The 23,721-nt window shown below is 46.6% G+C and overlaps 1 long non-coding RNA gene across 6 annotated transcripts in view; it reads left to right on the plus strand.

Moving 5' to 3' along the window:
- LOC137843033 (uncharacterized) overlaps positions 1-23,721 on the plus strand; it is a 75,884-nt gene that overhangs the window by 37,008 nt on the left and 15,155 nt on the right. For 5 of the 6 annotated variants that reach the window (XR_011089322.1, XR_011089323.1, XR_011089324.1 and 2 more), the window contains one exon: positions 1,241-1,352. This is a non-coding gene — a long non-coding RNA (uncharacterized lncRNA). Of the gene's footprint in view, positions 1-1,240; positions 1,353-2,573; positions 10,899-23,721 lie in introns of those variants that run through there. The other variant, XR_011089321.1, reaches the window with a different exon arrangement.

Raw genomic sequence — 23,721 nt, forward strand, 5'->3', positions numbered from 1 at the left:
TCCTCCCTCCGGCCCAGGAAAGGGAAGGGATCAGAGAAGTGGGAGGAGGATCAGAATTTAAGTGCAAACGTTCAAGCTGCATTTAGCACCTGTCTAATTTTTAATATGTGCTTAGCTGCGACATGATATTAGGCACTGAGGTAAGTGACAATTTATGCAGCATTTCTAGATTAGCTGTAGCACAGAGAGTAGCTGGCTTTTTTGGCTTGACGACTGCAATGGAAACTAAAATCACTGCAGTCCCAGTCAAGAAAACTGTATACTTGGGGAAGGACAATGTCACAGGGCTTTCTGCCTTTTTGTTAAAATGAAGGGAATTTCAAAGCTCAGTGTTTTGAAAGGAGAAATATTTTGATCTCTGAAACATGTATGGCACTCAGTTTTGGGAAGGCTGAGAGTACAAGGAGGTGAACCAGAGCTGCATTTCCCAATTAACAGATGCTGTCTGAGAAGAGTCCCAGCTTTTACCCACGCCCAGGGCAGCTGCCCCTTAGCATGGCCAGCCCCCGGGGTGATACTGAGTACATCTTGGTGCTGTTTTCCAAAGATGTAGTTAGATCTGTTCCCAGCACAAGGCACTAACTTAGACAGAAAGCCAATGTGCAGAAGTGAAAGACCACCATTTCGGTCAGAAAGGACCGAAGACCAGCACAGCCTCATCCCAGTGCTGGGATGTACAGCTGCAAGGGGCAACAGGAGCTGCACACGGCTGCTTCTGGCATCTTATGATCTGGCTTCTTCCCTGGGGCTCAGGGTTTCTCCCTTCATTATTCCAACAGCCTCTCTCCTGCTGTCATCCATCGACTGTGTGGGTCCCTGGGTCCTTGTAGGAGGTGCAGGGAGTGGGGTCTGGCTGGCCCCTGGAGCCTGAGGGACCGATTCTGTTATCTTCACCTCTGCACGCGGAGGGGTTTCACTGCTCACGCTGAACAGGAGCAGCGTGCAGAACGTTGCCAGGACCCAGCAGCCGTTTCCAGAAGAACATCATTTCTCTGAGTCCTGCCTAGATCACAGAGAGGGGAAAATCATTGATCTCCTGTACATGGCAGCTTATCTCAGGGCACTGTGGGTGAAATTTCTTTCTTATCTGAAAGGCCATTGAAAGACCCATGCACTGCTTGTTTCATATAAAACTTCAGGCAGATTTTGGTCAGTGCACACAGTGATTTTTTAAAAAAATTGTGCTTTTTTGTTTGTTTGTTTGTTTGTTTTGTTGTTTTGTTTTGTTTTGTTTTTCTAGCCAGCATAGAGAAAACAAACCCCAGCCCCGGAGCAGAAGATAAGCAGCAGAATGCCCTTACACCTTCTGATTCATACAGCTTAGGTTACATCTCAAGCGACCCAAGGCCAGGGTGAGTATAGATCTGAGCTGAAAGCAATGCTGCCCTGTTAATAACATTGATACACAATTTCCAGCTGCCTGTTAAGAGGAGAAGGGTGTTTTTCAGCTAATAGGATGTTTTTTTCATGTAAGATGCCAAGCGACAGTTCCTTCGCAATGATGCACAGTGTTTGGTCTGGCACAGAAGGCTGTCTGATGATAAAATGCCTTTTCCTCCTCTTCTCCCTGCCCCACTGAAATCTGTGTTTGATTAGCACCTACATCTTGTCAGAGCTGGCACCACAGACTTAAGAGCAGGGCAAAGTGCCACCTCAGCAGATGGACGTCAGTGCCAGCACTGCTGCCCACACCAGGGAGGGCTCCGGAGGTCTGCAGCCCCCCGAGCCATCAGGCTGACAGTACCAATGCTCATTCCCGCTGTGGCGAAGGAAGTGACAACTGTTCCCTCTGAAAATTAAGTTTCAGGTCGGAATTGGAACAAGCTTCTGGCCCAGGTCTGCTTTTGGACTGGGCTGGGTTCTTGCAGCACATGGTACCTTGTCCTGCAGCACCGTTCCATGGTGCCTCCTGGTGCTATGTGTAATAATTCCTGCTTCCTGAAGGTCTGGCTTGATTACATTCCTGGTAAAGAAAGATGTTAGGACCTCCTAACAGCCCCTCCTTTGTAGCTAAGCTACAAGGGGACACACTCTGCCCCAAGCCATCCAAGTGAAGGTGGTTGCTTGCCTCAGATTCCATCTGAATCACCCCAGGCCTTTTGCACCGTGCAGACAGATGCCCAGCCACCTTTCACATGCTGTCCTGCCAAAAAGCCACCTGAGAGATTTTTGATGCTCCTGGGTGCAGAGCTGGAGCTGCTGTTGTCCTGAACTGTGAAATCACACACGTAGCATGACTGCATCATGCTGCCTGCACATGTGGTCTGTGCACATGGGATTCATGTCATCGGGTCCCATAGACTTGTACCTGTTTACATTCATCAGGTGGTCTCAAACCAGCTCTTCACTTACAGGGGCGTGAGACTTTGATCCCCCAGCCTCCATCTATGGGTTCATGGAAACGAATGACTTGGGAAGCCCGTCTACCAGTGCAGACGGAGGCAAAGATGTCGTTGAGTACCTCAGCCTTCTCCGTATCTGTCATTGCCAATTACTCAGATATAGAAACTTCCTCCTAATATAAGAAATTAGCCATCTTTCATTGCTTACACACTACTATTTTCACCCCTCAGTCTATTTTCACAAGTGTTAAAGGAGCATGGTGGCCCTCGGGGACACCTCCTGTCACCCCAGTGCAGCAGCTCAAAGGAAGCTGGGTCCTCTCTTGTGCTCTTCCTTGAGGCTCTGCACAGAAGGGATGCCACCTTGGGAAAGAAGCACTCACAGGTAAGCCTGCGAGATGTCCATGATGTTTGGTGGCTCCGAGCTAATGGCTGGGATGGAGCCTGAGCGACAAGTAGGGAGCTCGCCAGGCACTCCTCTGACGCTGTTGGTGAGCTCGGATGGCACAGAGAGAAGGCACGCTGAGGTAGCCACAGGTCTGTTCTGGCCGAGGTGGATCCACTTCCATTGGTTCCTCCACATCTGGTGGATCCACCTCCATGGGCCCCACGGTGTTTGGCAGGAGGCTAAGCCAGTCCTTTCCCAGGACTGCCCAAACGGGATGCCTTCCGTCCTGAATGTTTTCTGGCCAGGGTGCCGAACCAGGAGGTCGTCCAGTTCCACCCCTAGGCCCCGTGCCACTGCCCAGTTCATTTCCATGAGTGGGTCCCACGCTGCCATCTGGTTTATGGCCATGGTTGGGTCCCATGCTGTGTTCTGTACTATGGGCATGCCTTTGCTCCCTGCGGCTGTCCCACTGATGTTCCTGCCTTCTCCCCACACTGCCACTGTGCCCCTGGTAAGGCCCAGGCCCCCTGTCGCTGTACAGCTGAGGGGCCGGCCTGTTCCCCACATCGTTGCGGTGCCAATGATAACGCTTATACATGTCCATGGGCTTGGCACCAGAGGTCCCCTGAGCACTGGTGTCTCTTGTGCCACAGGTGCTATCCCTCTGCCCATGACACTTCTCAGTAGCTGCCTTCCTTCTTGGTGCTTCCTTGGATGGCATTGCCGTCCTTGCACACCAAGGAGGGCCGCTTCTCGCCTTGCTCCTTCTAGCCTTCTTCCTGCCACGTACGCTGGCTATCAGAGGCGCTAATCGCTGAGCAAGTGGTGGGCCAGCTGCAGGGGTCCCCTTTTACAGGGCCCGGAGCAAAGGTGGGGCAGTGGTGGCCACTGTGACCTCAGCGAGCCTCTGTGATGGAGTGGCCCATGCGTGGCCAAAGGCAGCTGTGGCTCCACACAGGTCTAGCCAAAAATTCATACCATATAACTAAGTGCACAGTCCAAACGCTTCCTGAATTCTGACAGGCTTGGTGTCATGACTATGTCCCTGGGGAGCCTGTTGCGGTGCACAACAACCCTCTCAGTGAAGAACCTCTTCCTGATATCCATCCTGAACCTCCCCTGCCACAGCTTGACACCATTCCCTCGGGTCCCATCGCTGGTCACTAAAGAGAATAGGTCAGAGCCTGCCCCTCCACTCCCCCTCCTGAGGAAGCTGTAGGCCACAGTGAGGCCTCCCCTCAGCCTCCTCTTTTCCAGGCTGAACAGGCCAAGATGATCTCAAAGGGCTTTTCCAACCTTAATGTTTCTATGATTCTGTGATCATTTAGGTCCTGGTCCTTCTGGTTGCAGTTGTGGCTGGCAGAGTACTTTTTGTACCTGTCCTACTCTAGATCAATATCGAGGTTGGGAGTGGGGCTGGGCAGGAACTCTGCTGTTATTTTGGGTCGTTTTGCCCTGTAATCACAGCAGCACAGCGTGGCAGCAGCACAGAGAACGACTCCCCCTTCTCTCCCTGCCACCACACTTATATAGGCTCAATCATGTTCTCACTAGAGGCAGTCGAGCCACATTCATTGCACAGTTTGTTTGTGAGCTTGGCATTTTTCATCATTTAATAATATGCAGCAAACGGTTTTTCACACTCTTAGAGCAGCCCCATAAAGCACTGCAACGAGCTTTGGCAGTGATTTTACTCAGCACATTTATTGCATCAGTTGTTAAATAGAGCTGTTTGTGCATCTTAATCAGAAACCTGCCCCTTGTTTTGTTTCCACTAATAGGGGAGAGGGGAGTTGGGTACAAAAAGGGCTTTGGGGAGGGACCACAGTTGCTTCAAATTGCCATATCATAGCTTTGTTGAATCTCTGCTGGAGGTTCAGCCCCTGTGTTTTAAGGTACAGGGAGCTCTGTTGTTAATTAGGAGCAATTTTAGTCCTGTTTTAGGCAAATGACCTCATTTTGTATAATAACAGTGTATTCACACTGGTGCTATTAGCAGTGTGTTCACAGGGTGTCCAGGCAGGCTGTGGCTGGATGTTACTGGGTCTGGAATGGTTTTTGGCTCTCAGTATCACAAACTTCTCAGCATTGCTGGTGTCCCAGGTGACTAAAGACTGGCAAGGAACAAGCACAGATCTTCATGGCAGGCAATGCATGTTTCTCCAGCTCCCCAACATTTCCAGCTGTCTCTGGACTGAGTGTTGGATGGGGCTTGGTTCTTGTGTCTGGTTGGCCAACAGTGGGATCAGCAGCTGGGACCTGGGCAAGTGGTGGGAGCTGCTGTCTCCAGAGAGCAGGACGTCTTTTGCTGGGTGTTGTAGCCAGCTCTTACCCTCTTTATATAGCTCTAACCACTAGATGGAGGCACAGATTGATACTCAGGGAGTGCAAATTCCACCATGGAAGTAACTATAATCTCCCATTTTCAGAAATGTTTCCTCCTGGGATCTCTCAGTTTACCTATAGGGTCTACAGAGTTCACTAGACAGGCAGGCTCATTATAGAGACTAATTCACCCATTGTGAAAGTAAAAGGAAAGAAACAGCAAACACCAAAACAGCAATGCTGGTATGGGATGCTAACATGGGACCCACTGCTCCAGCATGGTGCCAGCAGTAGTTCTGGACGGACATCTCCTAAGACTGCAGTGACATGGCCCCTACTCCTGTTCTTGCCCTCTCAGCTGCCTCTGCAAAGCCTCCCTGCCTGTTGCTGGTGGCTGTTTTGGCTATGGTCGCTTCTGCTCTCCTGCACACTCCAGTTGGGTGGCAGTAGGAGCATCTCCATCACCTATGCCATGGTTAGTGGTGCTCTAACTCGTGGCTAGCGCAGCCCAAACCAACCCTTCAGAGGCTTCTCTAATGGGCTTGCACAGGGACATCCACACAGCAGACCATGGCTTGTTGCCTCCCTTCTTTCCTCCTTTCTGGACAAAGAGTGTGGTCTGAGCATTCATCGCATGAGTAGGGCTCTTCTTTTTTGAACAATATAACTTCATGCAACACCCACGTAACCCTTCCAGCATGAGCAGCTGAGGGACAGCTCCAGCCTTCTGGAGCAGAGTTGTTCAGAGCCCAAGGTGAGCTGCTGGCCAAGCTGGTCCTCTCCTGTCCTCTGTGAGCTACAACAGTTTGATGCATATCAGGAGCCTAGAGCAGCATATATTGGTAGGGGAGCCACAAAAATGATGAAAAGGTTTTGAGAATTGTGCTTGTGAGAGACAGGCAGGCTCAGGCTGGAGGAAAGATGACTGTTTGGAGGCAGGAGTGCTGTTTGCAACCAGAGAAGAAGCTGTTGCGGGGCAAGTGGGGAGAAATTATCATCATTAGTCACTGACAACAGCATGAGAACTAATGGGCTGGGCTGCAATAGGAAAACTGCCGGTTAAGTGCTAGGAGAAACATTATAGCTCTGAGCAAAACTGGTGCATTTCAAGTGGGTGGAGAGAGTCCACAGCATCCCTGCTCCCAGAGATTGCCAGCACTGGGCAGACCTCTCTCTTGGAGAGAAGAAAATGCCAAGCAAAGCTCCTCTCTCAGGTGCAGAAGACACTGATGAAGCAGGAGCAATGTCCCCCTTCCCTGCCCACAGTGGCCAGCAATGAGGCACGAGCACCTGTCCTGAGCTGCTGCCACCAGCACAGCTCATGTGAAGAAGGGGGAACACCACAGCTGGTCCTGCTCCGAGGCAAAGGGTCTCCTCACTCAGGCTTTGCAGCTGACATCCTTCTGCCATATTTCATCCGCGTTGCTTCGCTGCTTGTGGCATGGTGCCTGCTATTTTTGCTACAGAGCAAACCTCATTTAGAAGAAAATCCTGCTGCTGGAGTGCTGACACAAGATGCTAGAAGGAGAAAGCACCACGGGTAGTCAGCATAACCCCTTCCCCGGTCGAGAGCACTTTCCTTTCCATGCATAAGCCTTTTGGCATCAGTGGAATAACTGGGACTGAGATCCAGCTGTTCGACATGTCTGCCCTAACCGAGCTGCATGTGCAGCATCAGCCATGAGTCTTTTTTGGAGGATTTTCTGGCCAGCAGCTGAAAAAGCTGCAATGCAAATGCCAGCCAGCCAGCCAGCAGTTCCCACGATCCAACCGAACAAAGCTGACAAACTTCATTTTTAGCTCTCATCTCAGGACCACACGCTGCAAAGCACGGGGAAATTAGCATCATTAGTGAAGAAACACAGCAGGAGGACTTGGGCCAGCTGAGACATCAACTCCTGGCTCTGAGGTTCAGCTCTCTGGCAGTGTCCAGGGGCAGAGCTTCATTCAACCCGTGACCTAAAGGGACATTTTATGCTTGTCTCCAAATCAAAGCTACACCTATACTAGCAGAGACAAAGCAGCAGAGTCTTGCAGAGCGTCTCTGTTTCCCCTGGAATAAAGAATTATGCCAGTATAAAGTATTTCTGTAAGGGAATGTGCTACTTGCATAGTTATTAATTCATTATTGGTCATGGCCAAACTCACTCCTCTACTAAGTCATCTATTAAATGAGCCAAATGAAATTTATTAACACAGCGTTGATCATTTAAGTCTTTTAGCATAAAGAAACAGGCATAATGGAATGGAAGCAGAAGTAATAATTTCTTCCCCGGCTTCTGGTCCATGTCCTGTGCTCACAGAGCCCTGTGTTATGGCTTTAATTGTTCCTGGAGCTTCTTCCCTAACAGGCATGGCAGAGTGGCTGGGGGGGGATTTTCTGGATTTTTGTTTAAAGACAAAGCGAGTTTCCGTATGAACCCGGCCTGAAGTGATGAAACTGAATGGGAAAAATAGAAGCAAACCTTGAAATAGCTCTGAGGCCTGGCTAGCCAGGAGGAGGAAGTTCTTATCTGGGCAATACTTCGGGTGCTGCCACACTGGCACTCAGAGGACAGTTGGGTAGCACCCGAGGAGGATCTGAGCCCTTGGGGTGCTCCCTAAATCCAGGGGAGCGGAGGCCTTGGGGCCCGCTGGGGTAGACCACGGGGCAAAAAGCCCCCTCGCTCCTCAGGGCCAGAGTCAGCAGCAGGCACAAGGCAGCTCCTTGCCTCCACTAGAGGTTGCCCCACTGTCACTTTTTCGGATGGAAGCTGCACATCCCCAGAGGGAAGTGTCTAATCACCGTTTTGTACAATTAGACTCAGCCTTTATGGAGCTCTGATCATTTATGTACGCAGAGCCGAGTTTGTTTCTACTGGAGATAATTTAGCCTCTAGGTAGATGGGGATTTTTTTGCGTGTGAGGTTTTTTATCCTGAATTTGTCTGATGGGGAAGTGCTGCTCTGTTTCCTTCCCGCTGCCCCCCAAATTAAGAAGAAATCATAAATATAGCTCCAGGTGAGGCAGGTCTGAGGCAGCAGCGCTGCAGACCAAAGGCCCTCACCTCTGAGAGCCCCGCAGACGGGGAGATGGCAGCTGAGTGATGTTTCAAGGATCTCAGTAGCATCTAAATCTTGCATTTTACCACGTAAAATGGCAGACAGGTCCCTGAGTGTTAGGCCATGTCAAAGATGCCCAAAGCTCTCAGCTCCTAATGAAGTTAAATAAGATTTAAGCTTCATGGGTCTAAATTACTTTAAATGGGACTTACAAGATTAAGCCGCAGAGACGCGGGGGAGCACAGCCCTTCCTTTCTTCCCATCTTTAATTCAGCGTGGGGACAGACAGCGGTGACAGGAGCCTGCTCGGCGGGGGCTCCGCCGTGTCTCCAGGAAATGTTCCTCAGTGCCATCCGTCACCCGGTGACTCAGCCGGCGGTGTGACGAAAAGAGCAGCAGCAGCGCCTGGCCAGGTGGGGAGCGAGGCAGCGGCTTGGTGCAATAGAGCTATCACGGCCAGAAATCTCCGTCGGGTCCCTGCGGTGCAATGTGGTGTTCAATCTAAGCTGGGGGGAGAGGGGAGGTACCAAGCACGGAGCACCTCAAGAATGAAAACATCAATTAATCCCCTGGTTTCGCTCCTGCGTCAGCGCAGTGCCCCGGGGAGCCTCCTCCGCCCCTCACCAGCAATCAGCCTATATCAAAGCATCATTAACTATTGTCAAGTCAAAGACATTTTGATTATAAACGAGTCCTAGTGCAGACTTGGAAGTGTTTTGCCATTCGCACTGCGCAGTCCTGACATGAAGCGAAGCAGCACATGAATTTCTGTCCCAAAGGCTCTGTGGGATTTGCCCCATAACTCCACCTCCTTTGCTGCTACCTGCAATCCAATATTTATTTATTGATATTCAAGAGCTCATAAAATGCTAGGAGAATAACTCTGGAAACACCATTAAGAAGTCGTGTAGTCCACCTCTCTACCCACAGAAGGATCAATTTTAATATCCACAACAGATATTTTTCCTAAACTGCGCCTACAGACCTTCAGTGATGGAGGTGGTATGTTCTCCACAGGCATCTTTTGTGCTTCACCATCCTTACCGATATTACTGCTACATGGTATTACTATCTGAATCTGTCTCCATGCAATTCAAATAAGCTCCCTCTTGTCCAGCTGATGAAAGATTTTGCATTTACTGGACAAGAGGGGTTGTCACAATTCACCATTGGCAGGTTTACATTTCACTTCAGTGGAGCTCATGAAAGTCTGCAGCCTGAAACGAACATTGATTTTTCAGAGTGTGTCTGGGTTTGCTTTTTGTTATCGGGATACATCTTGCAAAAGTTGAACTAGAAGTTGAAACATCTCTCATATTTATAAATCCAAACCTCTGGGCACTTTGCTGTTGTTATTGCTAGTGGGCATAGTGATGATTTTGGTTTTTAAAATAAGATATTTAAACAGAAATTGACTTTTTCCATGGAAAGTTTAATCATGACACAGTTTTTCTATTTTTTCAATCCAAATTTTAAGATGAAAATGTCTGACCAGCAGTAATCAAAAAGGGCTTAATGGAGTGGATCTGTCTGGAGTGTCACAAGTTTTCACTAAAACTTTCCAAAGTTAGTAGGGAAAGGAGGTCTTTGCCCCTACATTCATCCACCAAGATAAACAACCTGATCTCTGAAGTGCCAGCCATGCAGGGGCTCTCTTCAGATGCCTTCTGTGAGTAAGCTCTCAAGAAGATAAATGGAGGTTTCCCAGCCAGCAGCTTCTCGCTTCAGAGAAGCAGTGCATAGGAAAGCTCCGTGCTGCACTGGGCTTTTCATTACTTTTGAGTGGCACTTCTAAAAACACAGCTGTAAACATAAATTCCCCTCATCCCCATTCCCATGCTTTTGGAGGTAAGGGCAGAGGTATAGGGCAGAGGTCTTCTCCCCATCCTTGGTCCAGTGGTTGGGACAGGAGGATGGTTTCTGCACAGGACATTATGGTGGCTTCTGGAGGAAATATGTCCTGTGTTGTGAGATATTGCCCGAGAGAAACTAGGCATGGGTGAGGCTAAGCTATTGAGCTATGTCCCATCTTCATCACAGCTGCTTGTGTCCCAGAAGACCATTCTGGACTCTCCCAAACCTTAAACCAAAGACTGAACCTCTCAAACACTCATTTTCTGCTCCTGGCTTTCTGTTGCTACCAACAATCCTCTTCCTTTGTATCCATGCCTGTGACAGGAGAACTGCAGGGAAACATTTTCTTGAAAATGTTATGAAAAAAAGAAGAAAAAAAAAAGAAGAAGAAGAAAAAGAAAATCAGTTATTTGAAGTGGCTGGATTCTGGAGTGTAGGAGCTTGTTTGTTATTTATTTGGATGAAAAAAAAGCACAATTCATATTGTTCACAGCAATGAGGTGACAGTAATGGTCCAACATATGCAAAACATATGCTTTCCCATCCGGCTGCAGAAAACAGCCCTTATATTTTTATTCCAAGGTCAAGAATTTACCAGTGTGTGCAGATAAGCTTGTGTTCATCTTCAGTGAGGAAAGACTGGATGTGAACAATTTCAGAAGCATCCCCTGAGTCTTATGCAGGCAGATTTCCCCAAAGAACAGCTTCTCTGAGCTGCCATGCACCAGGCATCTTCTGACAGTGAACCACGATGCATGTGATCGTGTGCCCTCCTGGATGCATTCACATAACTCATGCTCCAAAACCGGGTGCTGTGCAAAACAGGCAGAGCTGCGATAAAGTAGGAGGGACAGCAGTTTGTACTCAGACAACTGCAGTTGAGATAATTTGGGGGCCATAATTACCAGGGCTGGATGAAGGGCTGTGAAGCATCTGGCCACTCTCTTCTGCTGAAGACTCTCTTCATGGCGCAGGGCAGCAAGGCTCAGGGCAGACCCTTGAGTCTTGCTGCTCAGCAATGGGGGAATTCTTGTCTCTTCACCACTGATGCTGACCATGAAGAGGGTTTAATATGTCTCAACAGTGTTTACTACAGAATAAGAAGAGGTTATTCCCCTTTTCTGCAAGGATGAAGGAAAGTCTGTCCCTTCCCCACCAGGTGCTGGAATCATGACTCCAGCAGCTTTCACCAGAGGAGACCCATGACTGCCACTGTCAGTGGCCCTGCGTCAGGAGCACAGTAGCTTATAGTTCTGCAAGCCTGGACATCTTCAGACATCAGTGATTTCCTTGTGACCAGGAAGAGCTCAGAGTGCAGCTCACCGGGCAGCTCCAAAATCCAGAAAGCCAGCAGGAGGCCCAGGCCCCACTCCAAAATTGGAATGAAATTTGCCTGGGATGCTGCACTACTCAGGGAAGTTCTGGACTGCCAGACACTGCAAACTACAACACAGAGATGTAGGACAGGATCCTTGCTTCTGACAGTGCCTGTCTCCAAGTTAAATTATCCCGTTAAACTATTGCAGTTTGCTTTTCTCTTCACTTAGATGCTGAGTGGAACAGTTTCCATCACATGGCTGTGTAAGTGCATGTATCTTTTCTCCCATTTATGAATGTCTGCTGCCTGATCCTTTTTTTTCCATTTCAAGAATGGATTAAAAGAGTCCTTTTAAGAAGCTGGAGCATGTTTCCTAGACTAATGCAGCCCCAACCAAGCTGTGCTTTCATCAAGGTAGTTCAGTCTTCACCGCAACATCTCTTAGGCTTATTAAATCAACCTGGTCTCCTGAGGGATACTTTAAATGAGGGTAAAATACCACATTAAGCAGTCCAGGAACTCATTTGATTTAATTTCATTTTTATTTAGTTTCTTTCTCTGTCTCTTCTAAGACATAAAAAAGAAAGGTTTGGAGATGTTCTAAAGATGCTCTTTTAAAGCATCATTGAATATAATAATTCAATGAAGCTTTAAGAATCTGCCTTTCTTAACAGTCACAAAAACAGTGATCTAGCCTTTCTTTCTACCTTTTCTCTTTCCTTCTTTTACCGCATAGATGTGATGGCACAGAACTGTGACAATGTCTCTTGTTACTAAACTTCCATTAACTTTTGCAAAGTGCATAGTGGAGCACATTTGCAAGAATGCTGTAAAACATTAGACTAAATAGTAAAAATAAATTATACTTGTCAAGTAAATGAGCAAAAGACACTGCTTGATATATTGCCCAGCTTTTTGCTGAGGGAATTCCATATATGTGCAGTACAGATTAACTTGCCAAACTGTTGGATTTAAGTTTTTGTTTTTCCCCAGCAAGCTTCTTGATCGTTAGTGCAAATTGATTGAATTGTGGAGAAGGAGACTGGCATCATGCTGCGTGCGTGTGCCTGTGCCTGTGCTGGTGTGGTGTGGTGTGCACATCTATCTCCAAATAAGTTTGATAAAGGCAAAGAATCCAGTCCAGGAATGGATCTACGGGAAATCATGTTTTAGCTCTGCTCTTTCCAGGGTGACCTGCGCACACTGCTCGACACCTGAAGTGGCGATGCTGCGGTTGGATGTGTCTCTGCCTCCCCTACACCTTCTTCCCACCTCACGATGAGGTTCTCAACTGCTGCACACTTTCCCCCACCAGGCACAGTGGGTCTGTCTGCAGGGAAATGTGCTGGTAGTGATCAGTACCCTCTTGATGGGCTAGAAATGACAAGACAGGGAGAGACCCGTGGCTTTTCCATGGGTCAGCTGGCCTGGAACAGCCTGAAAGGTAGAAGAATAGGAAGGATGGGGTCACTGACATCAGCCCATGGGGACATTTTGCTTTTTCTTTTCTCTTTGGCCCCTGAATTGCCATTCAGTAGCTCAAGTGCCTCATCTGAATTCAGCAGCTGATGGTCCTTATCTACATTTCATGCAAATCAGCCCAAGGACTAGATTCTGGCTGCTTTCCAGTTGAGGTTAAAAGTCTCTCTGTCTCTTGCATGCCCACACCACCCCTCTGGTGGACTTCAGAATCGGTTAAACACACGCATGTCTTAGCACAAATGACTTCTGAACCTTGGCTCAGGAGGCAAGGTTCAAAACAAGACTGTGCAGAACTACGCTGCTGTGTCCTGGGCTTAAGCTGCCCCCCCCCCCCCCCGAAGGACGAGAAAGTGTTTTTTGGGGGGGCTATTTGGGCCTGGATGAGCCGTTTGTCCTCAATTCCGTGTCTCAATAGCTCTCTGCTCCCAGCCCTGACCTGTGTTGCTGCGAGACCCCATGGATGCACCTCGTCCTGCGGGGGTCCCATGTCCTCCCCAAGCCTTGGAGTGTTCACAAGGAGACGGTACATGTTTCAGCTGCTCCAAAGCACAGCACAAATGAATGCATAAAGCATTGGCAGGAAAAAAGTTGTGCTGCTCCTAATTCATTCAGCAAATCACCTGCTGCTCCGTGCCTCAGTTTTCCCAGTTTTTGCCTGTTTAAGCTCTTTGTTTAGTCTCTCTCTTTGCATGTTTGTACAGTGCCAAGTACAGAAGGTGCCTGATTTTGCTTTGAGTTCTGAAATGCTTCCATAAGGCAGACAGTAACTCTTCAGTGGCAGTGTTTTAATTGCCAGGATCCCTGAGGTTTCTCTGCATACCCCTAGCAGAAGCCAGTGCACAGGGCTGACCTCTCCTGGCTCGCTCGTTGTGCCTGGCAGACTCTTTTCAATTATTTTCTCCCCATGTTGCTGTTTACATTTTGTGCTTGCATCCTTTGCAACATTTCCAGTCACCTTCCAGCAGCCTGAATGCCTTCTAATCTGAAGTATATTTCAGCCTTATCTCTATCAAAGCAGAAGGGTAGGGGAGGCATCCTCATTCCAGCTGCTCTTCAGCGACCTGATCCATAAGGAGGCTGAAGCCATCAGCTGCTCATCTCGGCTTTCACCAGAGTTTGAGTAAGTTGCAGACGATTCTTCTGTCAAGAGCACTGAGGACAAAATGAAACTTTCTTTTTTTCAGGGCTGCACGTTAATCTCTTCTCAACGTGCTTGGAAATGATTGCGTGTCATGTTTCATTTCAGGCTGTCAGTGAGTTTACTCAGTCCCCTTGCAAAGAGTCCTCCTGCGGCAATCCGATAGCTGCGGTGTGTGATCACAGGGCCAGGTGCTTTGCCGAGGCAATTGGGTTGGTCCCCATGTACACCAGTGTTAACTGGGACTGGAACTGGGATTCACTCTCTTTGTAAAGCATTATCTCAGTTGCCTCCTGTGGTTCCCCTTGTTCTTCTCTTACTTTCTCCACTTGTAAGTGGGGATTAGGACTCCACTCTGCTCCTCTCTTCCCCTTCCATCCATACAAATCCATCCATTTCTCTCCTTGGCTAAATGGATCCTGAGCAACAAATCCCTGAAGGTCTCAGTGGCTTTATCCTTGGGCATGGCCTGGCTGGGTTCTGCTGGTAGAAGAGGTGCCTGGCAGTGATGGGTTACAGAAGAGCCATTTCTTTTGAAAGCAGAGGGAGGCTTTGTGTCCTTATTTTCCATCTTCACGTTTTCCAGTTTTTACCCAAATCCACCAGGTTCTGTTTATTGTCACCTGGAACATTTGCTGAATTTTTTTTTTTATATTAATCAAGCCTCTGAGTTACAGCAAGCCACTGCAAACAAAGCCCCACTGTCACACTGACAGTGAGAACTCACTTCTCTTAGGCAGCAATAAAGAAGAGGTGACAGAGAGCTGAGTGCATGGAACAGGCACCCCTATATACACACATAACTGTGTAATTACTACTATCGTTGAAATGATAGGTATAAAGACCTAGTTAGCAATGGAGCCGGCTCATTAGCATAAAAACTACAAGCACAAAAATGCACTGAAATGACAAATACAAGGAAGCCATATGAGATTTGCATTAAATTAGTGACTGCGTGCGAGATGCTATTTAAATGGCAGGTGACTAGAAAATTTCTTTCCCTTTTAGTGTAAGAGGCTGAAATGTTCATTTTCATGGTAAACAGTAACTACACATTGATTTCTAGCTTTAAAGCATCTCTGCAAAAAGCACTCACAGTAAGTGGGGTTGGAGTTACTGAAATCAGAGGACTAGCTTGCCCTACATGTCTCTGGAACTAAGCGGCACAGCTTGAATTTCTTTCTTAGACTTGTTAAAAAAACTGCAATGACAACAACAACAAAAAAAAACTTGTGTCTGGAGGTGGTAAATCAATTCACATACAATTATTTGTGAAAGTGATCTGATGAATTATTTCGAGCCAGAAAGAAGCATGTGTGAGGATGATCGTCAGGAGCTTGCAGCGAGCTGAACGTGCCCACTGGCTGCTCCTCCTCGCCTGGGAGCACCCTGCCTTTCTGCAGCACAGAAGATTGGGGTCACATTGGACAAGTGGTGGATCAAGATTGCTCCTGCAGCTTGCAGGTCTCATTTGTGCCAGGCAGCCAAGTAAGATCCTAAATTTGGGTTAGAGAATAAGGCCCCCCACTGTGCATCTCTCCCCTGACTGCAGGAGTCCTGCGGCCTGCTGGGGCTCTTTATGCCCCAAAAATTCAGCACAGAGTCAGGGCATCCCCAGGGTCTGGCACAAATAGGGCTTCCCAGGACTTCCAAGCTCTCACCTCTGCAGCTGATATGATGGAAAGCCAGTGGCCTCTGTGTTGCTGCACCCCTGGGAACCCTAGGGCCAGCGCCACCAACCACCATCACACCAGGAGCAGGTTGCTGACAGGAGAAAGCCTCAATGCTGAAAATGCAACTGAAAAATCCTTTTTCTCCTGGTATCAGGGCAATGGTTGAGGTCCTAGAATGGGGTTGGAGTTGCTGGGGGGCTACACAATGGTATGGCTGCTGAGCATGGCCACCCTCTGTCCATTGCAGAGGCAAGCTCCAACCTGAGGACTTACCCCTTGTACCTGAGAACACACAAACTGCAGGTTAGTGCATCAGTTGGAAGTTAATTTGCAGTTAATGGCACAGGCACAAGCTCAGTGTAAAGGCAAGTAAATCAGTGTAACCGTGTAAATCCCAGCTAGGTTTCTCCCAGGCATAGACTGACAGAGCAGCACGTGCACACCAGGACTCGTAACCATCGAGCTGTGCTGCTAGAATTAACTACCACAACTTCCTGACACAGGAGGGCTTTAAGTAAGAGCTTTTGAAAAGGTTATCCTTTGATTGAATGAAGTCGTACCCTAGCGCATCACTAAATGGTAGCTATGCTTGGAATGAAAAATGTCACTTCTTCCTCAAAACGGACCCGTCTGGAACTGGTCACCAGACAGTGACACGTTAGAAGACTTTTTTTCTCCCCAGGTTTAGCTGGTGGTCTCTGTTTGGTGAGTCGCTCAGGTTGAGTTCAACCATGTAATTTGCAGAGAATTGTTTGAGTGGCTTAATATGTTGTGAATCAAAAGAAGGAATTCTACTCTCGGTAATTAAGATGGAATGGGTAATTATTTTTCTCTGTCTGGAAGTTCACTTTCTAAAGAAGGAAGGAGGAGACGGAGCTTTCAAATGCTTTTATTCATTTCGCTGCAGAAGTAGTCCTTATTTGTACCCACAAATGTTTGCACACACTCATTTGTGTCTTCGCTAGCAGGCGCAGAGTGCCTTTGAAAACTGAGCCTACCTAATGAAAGGAGGCAAACATGGGCTGGTGCCGAGCAGCAAACATGCAGCTGCTCTGCTCTATCTTTCTTCTACAGGTTCTCCAAGCGCTTGACAAATTTTAAGATCAACCACAAGAAATGCTAGCGGGCAGGGAAGCGTTGTAAACCATTTTTAAATGAGGAACTTAAAATTTGCGCTGCAAGGCACAATTACTCAAGTCGCTTGGCTGATGAGCAGAGGGTACAAATGGGGAGCCTCAAATTCCCAGCCCATACAAAGCAGCTCTTCCAGCTAGTTATTCTAGACATGTCAGCAACACGTTTGACCGCTCTGGTGTCTCTATTTATTTGCTCATTCTCTGTAACCTCAGCCTGCCAAGCCGTGTATCTGTTTGGGCTGCTGTCAATCACATGTCAATTTTTATTTGCCTTGGCTCAAATCAGAGCTGGTGTTTTGACAAAAGGCGGAGGGAAGAGTGGCTGTCAAAGCTCCGAAGGCGAGAGAGAAAGGCAGAGATCTAAGACGTGGAGGGGAGGAACGGGGTATTTATTATCACAAAATGATGCATCCTTGTGCAAGAGATGCAATGAGCAGGGAGTTGCAGTGAGATCGGAGCTGTGAGTTTTGCGGGTGGCTTGTTCGTGCCGTTTGAAGAGGTGCAGCCGAGGTGGTGGGCTTCAGTCTACAGCAAAGCAAGGAGATCTAAGCAGGACTCCAAGGAAAATCCCCCATTGCATTCCCCTTGAAGCCATTGCTTTGCCAGCCCAATCTGGGGACCTGCAGAGGGTTGCGCCCTTGCAGCTGGAGCTGTTGCACACCGGTCACCTCCAGCTGCGGTTTTCTCCCTCGTGCTTGGGGGACCCCTAAGCCCAGCCCAATTTGGGGGTTGAAAGAGGAGTGGTTGGGTGCTGGCATACGAAGCGATGCAGTGCCGTGGCACAGGGATGGGAGTCCCATGGTGGCAGGGAGGGTTGCTGGAAGCATCCCATGTTGCAAGGGTGGCACCGAGCTCCCACTCCCTGCTGGCTGCAAGCAGCTTCCCCGGTGCTTTCTGGAAGCTGAAAAACCCAACCTCGTGTTGACTTCAGACTCAGGTGGCTTTTCTCCTAGTGGGGGTTTTTAAACCTGTATAATAATTACTTTGAGAGTCTTCACAATTTCTCCTTTTTTATTTTTTCATTCTGAAAGGGACTGTTTTCCCCAAAAATTTCACATAAAATACTAAGGAAATGCAATAGCTTTGGGGACCACTCATATATTTTGGTTTTAATGACTGAAATGTCTCCTTCCTCTTTCACTTTTTAAAACTGAATGTCATTATAATATCAATAGGTAAAAAAAAAAAAAAATCTAAAATGAAAAATAACTTCAAAATGGAAAATCAAAACAATTCCACTCTGTTTTTTTTTTTTTTTTTTTCAAATAAAGTGTGATTGAAGTTGACATGTTCCTGAGCAACATCTCACTCATCATAAAGTGGCATTTTCTGTCAGAACAACGTTTTTTCACAAAATGAGCACTCAGCTTGGGATTCCTGTATAATGACATTAAATGTGAGTACGTGGATCCAAACGTAGAGAGGAGACACAAATTATAGCTAACATGGACCAATGATTATTCTTTTTTTTCCTACAGTAAAACAAAATAACCTATAATCAGCCAGAATAGCCAGAGACTTCTGCTCAATATCTTCATGAGCACAGCAGATACAATTAGAAAGCTGTAGCTCTCTCTTGAAAATAGGGGCAATGAACCAAAACAATTGAACAAAAATGGGTGCCAATAAGAGCTAAAAGACTACGTGTTTTTGGTTCAATGGCCAAATGGAAAAAAAAAAATACATTTTGAGTTAACCTGAATTGAAAAAAATTTCAATTTTTCCAGTGAAGCAAAAAGTTGAAAAAATTAATAGCAGAGCACTTTTTTTTAAAGCTTTTTTTATTTTCTGTTCAATTTCTTTTTCATCCAATTTTCAGGGACATTTCAATGTCTATTTGATCAATCCCAATCTACAGTTCTGAAGTAGAGCAGCACAAGCTTTGACTGAAAGTTTTTTGTCTGCTGCTGAGAGGGGTGAGGAATACCATGTTGTAGAGATGGGAGTTGTATGAGTCACACTCCAAAATAAAGGGTTGATTCATCTCACCTGAGGATCAGTTCTCCTGTCCTTGGTGGGACCACATTATTTTGTGCTGGCAATTGTCCATCAGCAGCACTGGGGACATGGCATGGCCTCGCAGAGCAGGAGGTTGAGGACAGCCCTCTTCCTTCTGGTTACTGGAGGCTCAGGGAGGTGCTTGTGTTTGGGAACATCTCACAGTGGAAATAACCGGACCAGATGCCAGACTAGTCATCAGGGAATTCTTTAACACTGATTTTTATTTTTATTTTTTCTGCAAAATAAGCGGATTTAGTCACAGCAAATTTTTTTGCTGAATCCATATGGATGTTGCCGAATCTCCCATTTTAGACTATTCTGAAACATTTAGAAACCTCGGATTCAACATTTAGCAGAACTTTGCTTTTTCAAGTTTCCTTTTAGAAATTGGTTTACATTTACCTAATCTGTCATCAAAAGACTGGGAAGCAAAACAGAATATCTCTTTCCTAGCTCACCATAAAATGTATTTAATTCAGAATTTGGTGTGATAAAAAAGTAGAGAAAATGCTTAGTTGTTATGAGTCTGCTTTCTGTATATGTATGCAATACCTGGCCAGCCAAAAGCAAAACCCCTTTGCCACCCAGAGCTGGCCAGGGGAGCTGACAGGCTGGACTGGGTATTCTTGCTCCCTGTAATGCCGGTGCCTCGATCCACCTGCAGCCCAAGCACAAGGAGCACAAGAGATTAAATCCCAAGGAGCCCCAGGGAGCGAGCTGATCTCCTCCAAGACCGGCTTAAGCCTTGTGGTTTTCCAGCACTGGCACATTTTTAGCATTTTAGGCAGCAGTTATAAGAATAGATTTTCTTGCTCTCCGAAGAAATGCTCAAGCTTTCTGCAAATCCTGCCCAACGTAGGTCTCAAGGGGCTCTGTCTCCTTGTGGGGCCTCTGAGGCCATGGTGTATGTCCCTCACCCTGCAGCAATGTTCTGCAGTGAGCCCAGAGCAGCTGGGCTGGCTTGGCTGCAGCCCTCGCTCCTGTCGCTCATTTGTGCCGCTGGAAGGATGAACAATGCTGATTTTCACATGACAATGTCTTTCTCCAACATACTCACTGAAAGGTGTTTGCCCAAATCCTCCCTCTCACTGTGCTCTCCTTTCCACCCTACCTGCGGCACTTCCCCATAGCAGTACTTGGTTTCCCAGCAGATGCCTCCGTAGCTGGGTAATTCACCTAATACCCGACTTATGGCAGAGTTTTATATCAGATGCTCTGTGCGGCAGGGAACATAATAGCAGCTGACTCTGTTGTAATAAGAAGAAAAAAAACGAACCCCCTTGAATTGGATGTGATGTGAGTGTTTTCTTTTCAGTAAATCAAGCTGTTATCTTTCCAAACTTCTTCTTAGCACCCTCCCTCCCTAAATCCTCCAAGCCTTCGTGTTTTTGAATATGATATTCCTTAGGGTACATAATTATCAAGAAGTTGCATACATAATTTAAAGAGACCTTCTGGTTCTGTGCCTGGATGGGCTACTGACATTTCCAAAGAAAATTTAGCTAAGCACTGGGGTAAAGCTCCCACTGTTCTTTGACAAATTCAAGATCTTCATTGTTTGCAAAATAGTCTGACCTTAGCTTTACCCTTACCACCTAGGGGAAGGGGAAGAGATAGCTGGATTATATAAACTCCATGAAGTAAAACCAAAAAGAAATAAATGAAGGCCTGGGTTTCCTTTGGAATGAGGGATAAGCCTGCACCAGAATCAAGGTCTGGATGAGGGCTGGGGTCCGATGCCGGTGCTGTAAGGCTCAGTGGTCAGGGGCAAGGTCTAGATTTGCTTGACAGTTGCACCTAATAAAGCTTAAGTCACTCAGCTGGTAAGGAATTAAGGACTGGGACCCAGCATGTCTGGAAAGTTCTTCCAGAGTCCCAGTTTGAGCTCTGAAACCTGAAGTGCTGGGGACTCCAAAGGATGTAGGAGTTTTTTATGTTTTTGTATAGTTCACCCGATTTCAGGCTTTATAACCCAATTTTGCACTTAATCCTGTCCTACAGTGGCTTCTTCAGCCACAGCTGACATTTGGAAGGATTTTAACTTGCTGCTTTGCAGGCTGTTTCTTGCTTGCTTGTTTTCAGAGAGTCTTTCCCTTTATAGTAGTTAGCATTTAAATGGAAAGTGGACGGGGGAGAAAAAGCAGCATTTTGGTATCTCACAAACCAGATGCCTGAAACAAATCATTGCTTCGTGGCCAGCTATTAGTGAGCAGGGATGGATAAAGAGATGGTGCAAAACTTCTAAGTCCCTTTGCTGCTCACAACATGTTTCTGAGGAGCTTTGCAGCCTTTGCTGGACCCACAGAGATGGGATAAAGTAACAAAAATCAACTCATTGCCCAGCAGGAGTCCTGAGAGCAGCAGGAGGCATAGAAACGAGGAGGGATCGAAGATTTAGGCTCACAGCTCCACAAAAATAGGCAATTTTGACCAAGGTGATGTACTTGCAGAGAAGCAGAGGGGTGCCAGTCACTGGCATTTGCCTTCTTGGCTAAAGAGAGAGATGTCAAAACCGAAAGGGTGAGTGAGTCACAACTGCCTTGGGACCCCTTTCGTATCTGATGCCATCTGATGTGTTCATTAGTGGCATGGATAGCAGCACGGAGATCAGGGTTATGGAGCTTGTGAGCTATATAATGAGGGGAAGAGATCCAAATCTGCTGGAGGACATGGTCTGTGTGCAAGGCAAACATGACAAATTGGAGAATCAAGCTGAAAAAATGAAGATGTGATTGAATAAGGACGAGTGTCAAACCTGCACCTAGGCAGCATGATCCATAACTGTGGGATGGAGAACAGCTGGCATGGCAGATGTTGCACAGGAAAGGATGGGGAACTTGTAGTTGTTTTCAAACCATGCACAATTCAGAAATGCCAGGCATAGGAATTTAAAAAAAAAAAAAAAAAAAAAAAAAAAAAAAAAGAAAAGAAGGAAAAAAAACACAGGCAAATGCATGAGGAAGTTTAAATAACAACATCAATTGCAAGGCACATGGGTGATCCTTCCACCAAGGTCCGTTGTGTTTCTGTTTTTTAATTCCATATTTTAAGAAGACTGTAGACCAGCAGGAGGAGATTCAGAGGGTGGCAATAGGGCCAATCAGCAACCCTCAAAACACGGCCCAGAATACAGTGAAAATGTTCAGTTTAAAGAAGAGATGGCAAGATAAGTCTTCAAACATGAAAAAGACAAAGAATAAGATAAGAATTTCACTCTTCATGTCCCTGGTGAGGAAATGAAGAGGAAACGGGCTTAAACTGCAGCAGGAGAGGTTCGGGTCAGGCACTAGAAGGTCTGTATTGGAATCTGGTGGTGACAACTGCTAGCGTCGATTGCCTGGGGAAGGTGCAGAGCAGCCTCCACTGCGAGGCTGCAGGAGGCTGCACAGACGTCTGCCAGGAGTGCCGTGGCTGCACTGCTTGCCTTGGGCAGGGAAAGGACCCAGCACCCTCCTGAGACCCTTTCTGCCCATGTTTTTACCCATGGCTTCAAGTTGCTGATGTTTCCCAGCTCAGTAGGACTTCTGGACAAACCCTGCTATTGGAAAATAAGCTCTTCCCTGCTGTTTATCGGAGTGAGCAAGAAACCATTGCATCAGAATTTCAAATGTAATTTTACTGAACGGTCAGCACCTGAAATATCCGAGGCTTAAATATGGATTCAAACATAATCATTTTGGTTCTCAAAATTGCCATAAATGCAGATGTCTGCGTGTTGTAAAATGCCCAGCAGAGAGTAACAGGCTTTGTTTAATTCGTGTGCTGTGGGGCACGGTTCGCACTACAAAATGCAGTGCAGGTTAAACACACAGAAATAGAGGTTACCCACCCTTGCTCTGGGCACGGAGTGTAGCTGTACCTTGCTACTGAGCTTCTCAGCATTTTGCAGACATGAGAAGGATTTTTGTTTGGGTTTTGAGGTTATTTTGCATCACTATTCAACATACAACTTCTTTCTCTGTTTCCCATTCCTAACTCAGGTACAAACTATTGAAAAAATAAATAAAATGTGACCAAAGATAGGAGCTTTCTCAGCTAAAAAAAATGTATTCCCAGTTTGACCTGGAAGGCTTATGAAACCGCATGTGAGATAAGGCTCTCTCCCAGAAGTCCAACCCCCTATAGAAATGCAAAGAACAGAGAGCTGAGAGCTGTTCAGATGACCTGGAGAAGATGTGAATCAGCTCTAGATCTTGGTTATTAATCTTGGTTATTAGACCCTCAACTTCTACAGTAAATTATATGTATGCCTACTTTTAACCTAGGTCGTGCAGCTGCCAGTTTTATGTTAAAAAATGTCAATAAAATTCATCCCAAGAGGACTGGGTAAGCTCTGTAGAAATACTTGGGATTTAAGATTTGAGATCCATGGGAAACTCTGACATTCTGTATTAATTTATTTCCTGGCCATCCAAATAACCTAAAAATAATACAAATACTATAGAAATATGATTACAAAAATAATAAAAAGCTCAAACTAGAAGATTTCAAAAGTAATGAAAATTCTGACCCTATTCTTCCAAAGTTATTGAAGCTGCTCTCTACTCCTGTCGAGTCATTTTGTTTTGATGAAGTCAGACCTCTTCATGTTGAGACTATAACAGAAGACTTCACATCTGAAATTCTAAGTTTCCAACAATAAAGGGCTTCTGGAGAATAAAAGTTATAAAGGAAACTGAAACAAAACCAGAAGTTGCAATGAGCCATTCTTCTCTTATTGAAGCCCTTTGACATCTTTGAAACTAAATGAGAAAATGGAAACAAACGGTTTCAAAATTTTGAAACCAGAAACGTAACCGTGAGTGACGTGTCCCCATGAAATGTTTAGATTGTGGCAAAACTGTGTTTTCTGGTTAAAACTCTTCACCTCAAGTGTCTCTACCAACACAAACGCTGAGCTGCATCGACAAACTGGCACTTGAGGGCTGACCTGAGTCCAGAGTAACTGGGGGAATGAGGCACCCTGTTTTCATTTTATGCCACAGGGACCCAAGTACAGGAGACAACGTGGGCCAGCAGAAAC

Source organism: Anas acuta, chromosome 21 (genome assembly GCF_963932015.1).
Source record: "Anas acuta chromosome 21, bAnaAcu1.1, whole genome shotgun sequence".
NCBI lineage: Eukaryota > Metazoa > Chordata > Aves > Anseriformes > Anatidae > Anas > Anas acuta.